The sequence below is a fragment of the Ctenopharyngodon idella genome, chromosome 20, assembly GCF_019924925.1.
Source record: "Ctenopharyngodon idella isolate HZGC_01 chromosome 20, HZGC01, whole genome shotgun sequence".
Lineage (NCBI taxonomy): Eukaryota > Metazoa > Chordata > Actinopteri > Cypriniformes > Xenocyprididae > Ctenopharyngodon > Ctenopharyngodon idella.
Genome location: NC_067239.1, coordinates 2,391,659 through 2,404,428, shown reverse-complemented (window position 1 = coordinate 2,404,428; position 12,770 = coordinate 2,391,659).

Below are 12,770 nucleotides of genomic sequence, written 5' to 3'. Positions count from 1 at the left end.
CATCACTATGCCCTACTCACTCTAAAGGGCAGAGCGCTTGAAGTGGGGACTTTGGAGGGAGTAGTGTCATAATGAAGCCATTTGGAAAGCACTTGGCGAAGTGAACAATGAAAGACCATGTAATTTCCTCATTAGCATTATCATGACAATGCTAGGCTGCAACAACAGGAATATCTTATTATTGCTATTAATATGATATATACAAATAAATGTACATTTATAGAGAAGTATGTACGTGTTCCCGATCTGCTCTTAACTTTATAAGAACTTTATAACATTTAACTTTTCTGTTTATACATTAACTTATTAACTCCAACTCTCCCACCATATCTAGATTTAAAATCATTGGTAATTACTTGTCACCCACATGACCATAAACGTTAAAATTCCTTGAAGTGACCATGACGTGTTCCCTTCACTAAAGGACTTGTGGAAGGGCACTTCGTGAAGGGATTCAATTGTTCACTTTCGTTTGGAATGACCCTACAAATGGCGTCCCCTTCCCGAAGTGCCCTTCAAGGATGCAAAAACGGCATTTTGAATTCAACCATTGTATAGAGTAGAAAAACTAGTTAGCATTTTAGCACCTCTGGTTCCGTTGTCCCGAAGTCGATGGGTTTTTTGAATGGGTTTTTGGTTAAATGGTTGGTGAACACAAGCTCAATATACTTTCATGTTTTATTCTACAACATAAAATTCATCAGTACTACCCCACTCATGATTTTTAAACGGTTACTTGTCTTGGAAAAGGAGGCTGCTAACAAGTGGCTAAACGGGACTACAGAGGCTGTAGGGGACATTAAGCGACATCACGCCGAACAGGTAAGGTCAGTCCGCGTTAACCGCCTCGTTATGATTATAATCGCGTTCTTATAAACTATTCTAACTCAAACTTTAAGCAGGGCTGCCAACTCTCACGCATTCGGCGTGAGACTGATGCAATTGACCGTTCACAAAGACCCGCCTCCTTTAGTTACTGTTGCTATGTCCGACAAGCCATGCCGCTCTCAGGCCACGCATGTTCTCGCGCAGTGAAAAATACATCACGGAGCAAAGAGGACACTGACAACATATCGGCAGACAAGACAGAGCAGGGTACATTTAATATGAAACAAAGTCTCAAATTTTGTAATTTTTAAAGAAATTTAAACAATAAATACCGTTTTGTGGCTCTTTAATGTGTCGTGACAGATTGCTGTAGCGCCTCAGATCAAGCGGCTCATAAACCGATCATCTCTTCTTACTATTTAATTTATATAATCAAATAAACATGAATGAACCACATTTCACCACAGAAAGACGTCAATACACATCATTTTTCAAGTTTAAGTCCACCAACGTTAATCTGCTAACTCCCCTGACTGCTTTGTCGGACAAAATGGCGTTATGATTGGTTAGATCTCCTGTCAATCAAACTCCCGGTGAAGGGTCAGTTGACACTGTCCTCACGCTACATATCCATTTTCTCATGCAGTGAAAAATCGCAAAGCAAGAAGACACCTACACCGACAGACAAGACAGAGCAGGTTTCTTTGATATGAAGCAAAGTCTCAGCTTTCAAATTCTGTCCATTTTATTATTAAATTCAAATAATAAATGCCGTTTTGGTGCTCTTAAATGTGACGTGACAGATCGCTGTAGCGCTCTTTTAGCGATCTCTTCCTCTTTACTACTAGTTAATAGAAAATAAACATGAATGAACATTAGAAGGTACGTTGAAAGATAAAGTACAACTTACCGAAATGTATCATGTCTCATGTCTCATGTAATCGATCAATCAGTGTTTCAACCGCGGAAAGAGATAAAACAGCTTGAGAACAATATGTCACGTGACATTACATTTACTTCAGGAAAGCTATAGCATGCTAGTTAGCAGAAGAGTATATTGCTAAATATATGCGCTATATTACATATTTATTATATTTTTAATCATATCATTAAAAATATGAATGTTATTATTATAAAAAAACGCATTATATTTGCGTTGTTAATTTTAATCTTTAATAGTAATACCAGCTGACAGGGCTCCCTGTATGTTTACAGCATTAGTTGAGAGATTTTTTCCTTGAGAAAAAATAACATGTAGCTACTGTACCTGATATATATCCAAATGAATCAAAAATGAATAAAAACAGTAGCCTACCAATCATTGCACATGTAAACATTGTAACATGTTGTCTCTAAACTCTCTAAAAATGTTTTGACAATGACAATACACTTATTGTGATGCAAGGTTTTTTTACAACAGTTTTTAAAACAACATATTTATCGTTGTGTTTATCACAGAGTTTTCACTGTAGCCCTTTAAAATGGCTCTACATTGATCTGCTTAATATTAATTGTACTCTATTCAAAGATCGGCTCATTCATTTCACAGAATGCACAATTCTGCCCTTTCCCAGTCTCGGTGTCGCTATCTCCTCTCTAAACAAAACAGAGGACCATGCATGTTCAGGTAGAGAGAGCTGTCACGTCTGGTTTGTGCTCTCCAGTGGAGACTGACTCTCCCCGGACAGAGCACTAAAAGCACATCGTCAGGTGGCTCCTGGGAAATGAGCCGAGTTCAGCCACCTCCAGCGAGAGCGGCGACCTGACAGGCCGGAGATGATTTCCACTCATTTTCTGCCACTGAATGCTGCTGGCAGAGTGACCTTGTTTGGAGCCGCGGGTTTCCGAAAATAAACATGTCCCTCTCAAATGATCTCGAAGATACACTAAAGCTCGCTGGAGTGAGAGGTATTACAGTTCCCCGTGACGGGAGCTGCCGGTATGAGTCGGCGGCTCTGATTTATAAGTGTTCCTACGCATGCTCATGCACCCACACGCACAGAAATACACAACTACAGTGCAGCCAACACACTTCAGCATTCTTTAAGGCTTTTGCCCGTGCCTCTGTGAATAATGAAGGTTGGAACCGTAGGTGGACCAAACATGTCGTGTTATTTTGAAGACTAAAGCTTTCTGGCGGAGAGTTCTTGAATCCGAGGCAATTTTTTAAAATGATGTGTAGCTACCTCTAGAGTCGGCATTAGTTCTTAAATTAGCCTAGTATTTCATGGTCTCGGTCTTTCAGATTGATACAGCCCCTTTGACTCGGTGATAAAAAGGAATTTCAAGCCCACGCCACTGCGGTCCGTGGCTCAGCTTCATAATATGTCAATCGACGCCGACAGCGGGATGTGAAGCATGTATCGGCGGCAGCGGGACGCATGGCATCTACCTATTATAAAGTGAGTGCTCTGCACACCTGCCCTAATACTCACTCCCACACCGCCCACCTCCATTTCCATCCTTCTTTTATTTATCATTTCATCCCTCCCTCTCTTCCTCACTGTCTCTCGTCTGCTGGAGAGCTCTTCTGATGTGCTTGTCCTTTAGGACTTTGAGTGGTGGTGTTACCATAGCAACCACCTTGTCAAGCAGGCATCAGTGTCATGTCTTTCTCCAGCGGCAACGCACCGCTGAGCGCTCCTCCCCACTGACCCACTCACATCATTTGACTTTATCATAATACATTTTTAGTGCTATATTAGTGGCGCTATTAATCAGAGGGGAGGCGGAAAACAGTATGTTTCTTTGATGGCTTTTTTTTTTATTGGATCGGTGTGGGAAGCCTTTTGTGGCACTCACTGTAATGTGTTTGTTTACTTGGACGTGCCTTCTGATGCAGACTGTTATGCAGAAACGTGTGTGTGCGTGCACACTCGCATACATATTTCTTAGGTATTATTCAGGTCACTATCTTTCCACCCTTTTAAAAGACCTGCATTGCTGCTGACCATCTTATGATGTGTTTTGGATGCTGAACCAAGCCTTCATCATGCTTCAGACCATGCTGGGGTGCGTTTCCCGTACAACAACATAACTCGTTGGCTGCATCCGAAATCGCATACTTCCCTACTAAATAGTCCGAATTCACAGTACTCATAAAAGATTAGGAAAAAAGTAGCCAGGTGACCTACTACTTCTGGTGAGATTCTGAAGTGTGTGTAAAAGGCTAAATTCAGTCTGTTCATCATATAAAGCGATCGAGTCTCTTTAGAAAATTTGGACTAAACCGCCTGACTCATATGGATTAGTTTTACGATCTCTTAATGAAGTGTCAGTTGCGTAGCTGTCAGTGGAGGGACAGAAACCTCTCAGATTTCATCAAAAATATCTTAATTTGTGTTCTGAAGATGAACGAAGACATTTCAAGGTAGGAAGGCATCAAGGCACGTCCGAATCCAATGTTAGCTTCACTTCCTGTTTCCTGAGATACCTTCATCTGATCGATTTCTGAAGGCAGCATAGATGTATCCATCACTGCTTTTGATATCCCACAATCCTGTGCGTCCGTTCTGTGACTGTTGAGCTGTTTTGCTGGTCAGTTTGTGTGTAAATGTATGTTTTTGAGCAACATTTTTCACTTTTGATGTCACTTCTCAGCGAGAAATTACTGCTGTAGTAATTAAATATTTGTTTAGTTATCACCAAAGCTCACACTATTTTGCGGTGGATCATTAAACTGTTACGCTGCCTCAGAAGTCTGTCTGAAATCAGTTTCGTGAGGTGCCTTCATGCACAAACGCTGCCTCACAAGTCATTGCCTGATAGGGCAGTGAGGCAACAAGTCAGCTTCCTAGGTTTTCGGATGCAGCCAGTGGCCCTCCAGGACCGAGTTTGTACACCCCTGGTCTAAGGAGTGCAATTATTTTCAGGGAAACGCACGGCTGGAGTAGTTCTAGCAGGTCTTGACCGCATTACAGTTCCATATCACTTCGCCAAATGATTTCAGTTATTGCAAAGGTCCTTACAGCCGAAAACAGCAAAAGAAACAAAACCCACAACGACACTGACCGAGCAAATAAATATAGTAAACAATAGGATAAAAACGACATATTCTTTCCATGTTTTTGCCACAAAATTACCTTTTATTATGTCCTGAAAGCAATCTCTCCAGCTCTCTCTCTCACTCAAACGCACACACACTCGCACAGAAACATTTTGTCAGTGCTGCTCCGATGAATTAATCAGATTTAATCAATAGTTTAGCAACTTATAAGCTACATGACAGTTCTCACCAGTGAGGTAATAACTCTGCAGTTCTTGAGGTAGAGACACTGCTGCCGTGAGAGATGCACAGACTCATGTAGGCCAATTCATATATGCTTGTTCTCTCTCTCAATCATAACTGCGTTAATAACTGTATTATTCTGCTATCAGTGGCACAAGCCTTCGTTACTAGTTCTGAAATTATGTTTTGGAATTAGCAACGGAGGCGAGATGCGTAAGAAATTAGTCCCACACACAAGAGTGTTTTAAGAACAAAAACCTGACAAATGTCTTGAAATACAACATCTGAACAGTGTCTTGAGGTGTGGTAACCGTAGTATAAGCGGAATAATTGACTCCGGGCCGTTAAATTATTAGAAAATAATGCACACCTGAGGTGTAGCGTCACCCCCTTGGGTGTGCATTATTTTCTAATAATTCAACGGCCCGTCGTTAATTCTTACTTAACTTAGGTCCATTAAATAATATTAACAGATACAACTGTTGTTTTTAACAATGTATTAATTAACTTTGTTACACTATAAGTATAATATATTTCAGTACTGAGTAATAATAATTAACTACATGCACTTACTATAGGGTTAGGATTAAGGTTAGTTGCATGTAATTATGCACAATTTATATAGTAACTACATGTAACAAGGTTACCGTTAATTTTAATAAATGTATTTTTCTTTGTTAGCTGATGTTAACTAATGTAATTAACTCATGTTAGCCATAAAACCTTATTAAAAATGCAGTGATGTGTTACTATATTAATGTATAAAATATATTAGTGTAATGTATATACTTGAAAACCCCTGAGCTAGACTAGCACCAAACCAGCATAAACCAGCTTTCACCATCATGAAAATTCAGGCTCTTTTGGTTCATTTAAGGTTCAATGTTCTCCAGAAGTACAATCATGTGTGGAGACGAGCCAGACGTTTTCCAGCAGTTAAGCTCAATACAGATGCTCACACCACTGATCTGCCACGGAGCATTTTGCAAAACACAGAGGCCAATGTTTGTGGTCTGAAGAACGATTTTACTATTAGAGATTTGGACAGCGTAATAAAATCCTTCATTTTCAATCTGGCACCCACTGACGGCACAAGAGGGGCAATTTTGAAGAGTAATTTAAATGGGAAAGATACAAGCCAAGCCGTGGATCCATGATTTGCAGAGAGAAAGAGACAGAGAGAGGTGAGATTGGATGAGAGAAGGTTCAAAAACATCAAAAGGGAACTGATGATGTTCTTTGTTCTGTCTGCTGAGCTGCAGAAATAAATAGCCTGAGGTGAAATGTCAGCATGTGAAATTATTTCACAATTTTCCCTTCTTGTGTGGTGCGGTCTTCTATTGTAAATCCAGCCAGCTCCTATTGTGCAGTGCTCCTTGATTTCTCTGCTGAGGTCAGATGGTGGATGAACAATAAGAAAATGAGAGAAGATGTCAGAGCAATTCAGGTGCCAATGAATCTGAAACACGTTCCATATTCACACCCACGCCAACAAAGTGAATAGAGCTGTAAGAAGCATCTTGGCATCAGGTATGTGTGAGTCTGGTTCGGTGTGGAGGGTTCTCAGGCGGTTCCTCTTCTCCATGGGACTGCAGCGCTCCGTAGTGTGCAGCCCAGCTGGGATCAGAGCGCTCACACTGAGCCAAAGTTCAGCCTGCTACCTGCCAGCCACCCAGATGCCACACTAAAATAACAGCTGATATTTACAGTGGAAATGTCAAACCCAGTTGTTTCTTCTAGCTGAGCTGAGCACTGGCTGGTTTCCTTACACACATGCACACAATTAGAATTATGTAATGTCATTTTAGGGGTGGATTTCAGCAGTGGCGTGTGACGCAGTCACTCCTGCTTGCCACTTTGGCAGGTTGTGAATTTTATATATAATACATACATTTTTCAATTGTAGTCTTTTAAAAAGGCTTCTGAAATATTAAACCAAGTTAAATAGTGTTCTTAAACATATAGATTTTTCAATACATGTTGATACTGAAATATCTGAAATGCTTCCAATACTCATTTTCCACAGAACAGATACACAATACCAGCTGCTCTTTCTCTCTCTGTCATCTCTCCGACAGTCGACACACAATCCCTCCTCCCCTCACTCACTCGTTTCATTTGCTCTGGATGAATATTGTTGGTGTTAAAGGGCTTGAATTTCGTATTTGTATTGCGCATAATTTTACCCATTCCTGCAGATTTTGTGCTCACACCCAAAGTGCGCCACATAAAGCCGCCTCTCAGTACTAAATTGAGTTCTTTTTCGCTGCTTAAACAGTCAAAGACACACAAAATAATGTTAAAATGCCGGTCTTAAACACAGTCAGTTATATTTTAAATGAATGTAAACAGTTGAGAAAGAAATGCATGTGTAACAGTATAATGGATCTGTGCGTCAGGTCTTAAAGTGACAGCAGCCTAATATACCTGCTGCCAAATTATGAGATAATATTGAAAATATCTATATGGCAATTTTGGCCAAAATTGTAGCCAGTGAAAATGCTGAGTGGCTGGTAACTAACTAGACTCAGTGGCTGGTTAACAAAAAAGTTGATGTCAAGCCCTGATGAAAGCACACACACAATGTAATACAGTATAGATAAAAGCAAAGAAGTCACAACAATAAGTAAACGCACAGGTAAGTTATTTAATGTATTGTTTAAATAAATTTTAACTTTTTAAATAAGTAATTTATTGTCAAGTGACAAATGTGGCTAAAACAGAGGAAAAAATATTCGGGACCATTTATTTTCTTTTACAGAAACATATTTTCTTTTACAAAAATCGCTTTTTAAGGACTACAACAAACGGCTGGTAGGGACTACAACAAGCTTCTTCCTGGGTTGGTGACATCACTAACCCTAAAATTTACATAAACCCCACCCCTGAAAACACGCAACAAAAGGCCATGTTGGGCTGCTTTAGAGAAGAGGAAGAGTTGTTGTAGTAGAGTGTTGTTGTCATGCCGTCATTTTACACCGGACTGCTTCACAAACGAGGATCAATTCAATGCTGGATTTGCACAAAAGATTAACATGACGGCACATGCTAGTCGATGAGTTGAATCAACTCCACAGCGACTACATAAATTTATCCACTAACCATTCAGAAACGTCCAGTTTCATTCTAAAAGTTGTAACTTCTTCCTGAGTCTCTCCATCAGTGTCGACTCCGGTTTGAACAATGTAAGGCTGAACACCGTTACTGACAATCCTCATTTTGGCTGCGTGAGATTCTCCAGCTTTGTTGTTGTTGAGCAACTGAAGCGCGAGCTGTTAAAGCTCCGCCCTCTTCTGGAAAGGGGGCCGGGAGCAGCAGCTCATTTGCATTTAAAGGGACACACACAAAAACAGTGTGTTTTTGCTCATACCCAAATGGGGCAAATTTGACAAGCTATAATAAATGATCTGTGGGGTATTTTGAGCTGAAACTTCACAGACACATTCTGGGGACACCAGAGACTTATATTACATCTTGTGAAAAGGGGCATTATAGGTCCCCTTTAAACACTAAACATAAAAATAATCTATGTCATATTGTTCAATGTCTTTTACTACATTTGGAAGAATAAATCCACGATACTACTATAATACATGTCTAAATAACCATGGTAATATCATTTCTTACAGAGCAGCATGTGAATTAAATCACTGCATCGTCATGTGTATGGTACTTAATGGGATCAATTATCGTTACATCAAACTCGCGATATGCTTGGCTGGAGTGAAATCTGGATGAATGCTCAAAGGAGATTTCAGAAACAAGAAGACACACACACACACAAACACACACACTTGCTCTCATCACTTTCTAATCCTTCACACCTGAGTGGTCAACTGCGTCTCGACAGGATATGAAACCTCTTTCCATGAATAAACATTGATGTCCAGTGCTGAGCTATGTCTCCTTTGAGTATTACAAATCCAATTACCACTGAACAGCAGCACTCCTTTAGTCACAATCATTTTGCTCTCACTTCCTGTCTGTCTCGCTCTTTCTTTCATTTATTCTCTCTTCAGCAGCTCTCTCTTGGTCATAGCCTGGGCTTCCTGCCTCTTACAATAAAACTGCCTGCCATTTTCAGGAGATAAAAATAAAGAGCTGGTTCAGAGTGGGTTTAAGTAAAGGCCAGAACATGCTTAGTCACTTGTACTGACATGTCTCGGTTTGTCTGTGTATATATGCATTTATGAAGGTCTAAGTGCCATTATTTCCTTACCTGCATACTGAAAGTTCACTTAAGCCAAGTCTGTTCACTCTGCATATTAGGAACTTGATTGGGCTGCTACTTTCTATGTTGGCAATAACCTAACGTTCTCAGAACATTATTCCAATAACGTAAATAGAATGTTCGCTCAAAAGTTATGTGGTATTTAATTATGTTAAGCACAAAAACATTATTCATACATCGTTTCTGTAATGTTTTTTTCTGAAATGTTATAGTTGGATGATCATCTAACATTTTTTAAATGTTACTACTTGTTTTTGAATGTTTAAAAGTAATTTCAGATTCAGATAATTCAGATACTATAACTTAATGGGAATGTTAGCAAAAAAAGGTAAGACAAAAAAAGTTTATCAATTTTAAAATAAATTTGTCACATTAATCATGTGACACTTCCGTTGTAAAAAGAAGTCTGTGCTTTATTGTATTGATTGTGCATTTGTAGTGTACTTCAAATCTTAAAAGTATATTTTTAATAAACTGTACTTGCAGATAATTAATACTAAATAAAAGTCTCTTTAAGTGAACTTAAACTACATTTTCATGACAATGTTCCTTAACATTCTTAAGTGCACTTTTAAAAAGTGCACTTTGTAATGTCAAATCAAATGTTTTACTTTAAAGTATTTTAAATCATTATGGTTAATAATCTTGCATCATGCGTTAAACTTTACAGGGGACTTATTATGCCCATTTTTACAAGATGTAATATAAGTCCCTGATGTACCCAGAATGTGTCTGTGAAGTTTCAGCCTAAAATACCTCACAGATCATTTATAAATCATTGTTGTAAATACCCATTTCTGACTGCAGTCAAGAACAGGCTGTTTTCGCACATGTGCCTTTAAATGCAAATGAGCTGCTGTGCCCCGCCCCCTCTCACAGTTCCTGCCTCAATCGATTCTCTGCCAAATATTAACAAGACATCTGCTTGGTTTTGATTATCTTCTATATCGCGATCACTCTCATAGTTCTTCTTTCATCATTAAAGTTTATTATTTATACGCGTTTTAAAGCTATATCAGTTTAAACTTCTCGTTTTCTGAGCGCACTTATCTGAAGCACACACACACAGCTGGCTGTAAGACGGCTGTAAGTCTCGTGAGTAACTTCTCTTTCACATTTTTTGTTTTGTTTAAACTGTCAAATACACACAAGGTTCTGTCAAAAAACAGGCAGTTCACATAAACACAGTCAGTTATGTCTGTTAACGTAAATAGAAGGCAACGTTACAGAAATCGTATATATTATATCTGTGGTGCATTCCCTTCACAAATAAAACTAATCCACAATAAACATCTCAATTACTTACCAGACATTGTTGTCGATACAGCTGCTCGAGCGCGGACAAAATGGCGGACAGCGTACAGCTCGCTGAGGGCGGAAACTATGGTATTGCAGGACTGTCAGTCAGCGGTCGTGGGCGGGGCCTGTGGCTAATGTGACGTCACATTAGCGCCATGGCTGAAAACAGGTCGTTGGGAGACACTGCTTATGATTTATGGGGATTAAAAAAAGGAGTGGATTTTTATCACTATAGGGTGGATGTGTACACACACTGCCAATACACATTTATGTCCAAACACCATGCAAAAGTGAATTTTGCATAATAGGTCTTCTTTAAAGTACACCTAAAGCACTTGATTATTTGATAATTATACTTCATAACTTCAATATTAGTGTGTTATTCAATATTACATTAAGGTTTACCATATTTTACCATATTTACTTATTTTAGGGGGGCAAGCCCATGTGGGGCTGCTTTAGAGAAGAGGAAGAGTTGTTGTAGTAGAGTGTTGTTGACATGCCGTCATTTTACACTGGACTTATTCACAAACGAGGGTCAATTCAACGAAAAAAGATTAACATGACGGCACATGCTAGTCGATGAGTTGAATCAACTCCACAACAACTACATAAATTTATCCACTAACCGTTCAGAAACGTCCAGTTTCATTCTAGAAGTTGTAACTTCTTCCTGAGTCTCTCCATCAGTGTTGACTCCGGTTTGAACAATGTAAGGCTGAACACTGTTACTGACAATCCTCATTTTGGCTGCGTGAGATTCTCCAGCTTTGTTGTTGTTGAGCAACCGAAGCGCGAGTTGTTAAAGCTCCGCCCTCTTCTGGAAAGGGGGCCGGGAGCAGCAGCTTATTTATATTTAAAGGGACACACACAAAAACGACGTGTTTTTGCTTACATCCAAATAGGGGCAAATTTGACAAGCTATAATAAATGATCTGTGGGGTATTTTGAGCTGAAACTTCACAGACACATTCTGGGGACACCAGAGACTTATATTACATCTTGTACAAGGGGCATAATAGGTCCCCTTTAATTATAAATAACGTGCAATTGATTGTCCAAAAATTTTACATTCAGTTTGCACTTAATAATCTCTGAAAGTATATTATTTCTCTTTTAAAATGTTTTTTTAAGGGTTTGTACAGATGTTCAGACGTTCTTGCTTTCATTGAAGCTTAAAATGCTCTTTGGATCATTCTCAAATCATGCCATTGTCAATTTCTTTAAATCATTAGTTCAGTGAGAGGAGCCTCATGTGGATGAATGGCTAGTCATGGTTAAATATTCAGTCCCTTCTCTCAGGATGTCTATCTCCTCACACAATTTCATCCTGGGTGTCTGACCCATGAAATGGACTGAATAGATAGACTGGCCTCAATTAGTGGCTGTCTGCAGGCATCATCTACGATGGCCATATTCAGCGACCAGTCAGCCTGAGAGAGCAGACAGACACATTTATCCAAAAATGGCACATCTACTGCTGGAGGGAGTGTTTGAAAAAACGGATTGGGAATAATCATTATTTTTGCAATTCCATTCAGTGCCACTAGTTTAATTGATTGCATGCACAAATATTTCCACCTATTTTGCCTAAGGATTTTGAGTACGAGTTGTGGATTAAAAAAAGAAAAGTATAGACCAATTATCTGTAAATACACAACAACAAGTTGGACAATGTATATAGTTTTAACTTAAAATAACTTTGCTTTTATTACAAAACTGTATTATAATATTGAATTACAATATAATATTTGAATTATAATATAATAATTGATTATATTCAATTATAGTAACATTTTCTACACTCTAAAAAATGCTGGGTTAAAAACAACCCAAGTTGGGTTGAAAATGGACAAACCCAGCAATTGGGTTGTTTTAACCCAGTGATTGGGTTAAAATCACTGGGTTAAAACAACCCAATCGCTGAGTTTGTCTGTTTTCAACCCAACTTGGGTTGTTTTTAACCTAGCGTTTTTTAGAGTGAACATTTTTAAAGATTTCTACAGATCCCTTAAAGACTTTTTAGCCAATGAATACTTCAATTTCATGTGATGAAATAGAAAACCTTTTACTACAGATGTGTCCCAGTATGCCCACAACTTCAGTCACCAATACACCGCTGCCGTTAGTAACTCACAAATTAAACACTTCACCTTTAATTTCCACGGTGTTCTCAGATTTAAT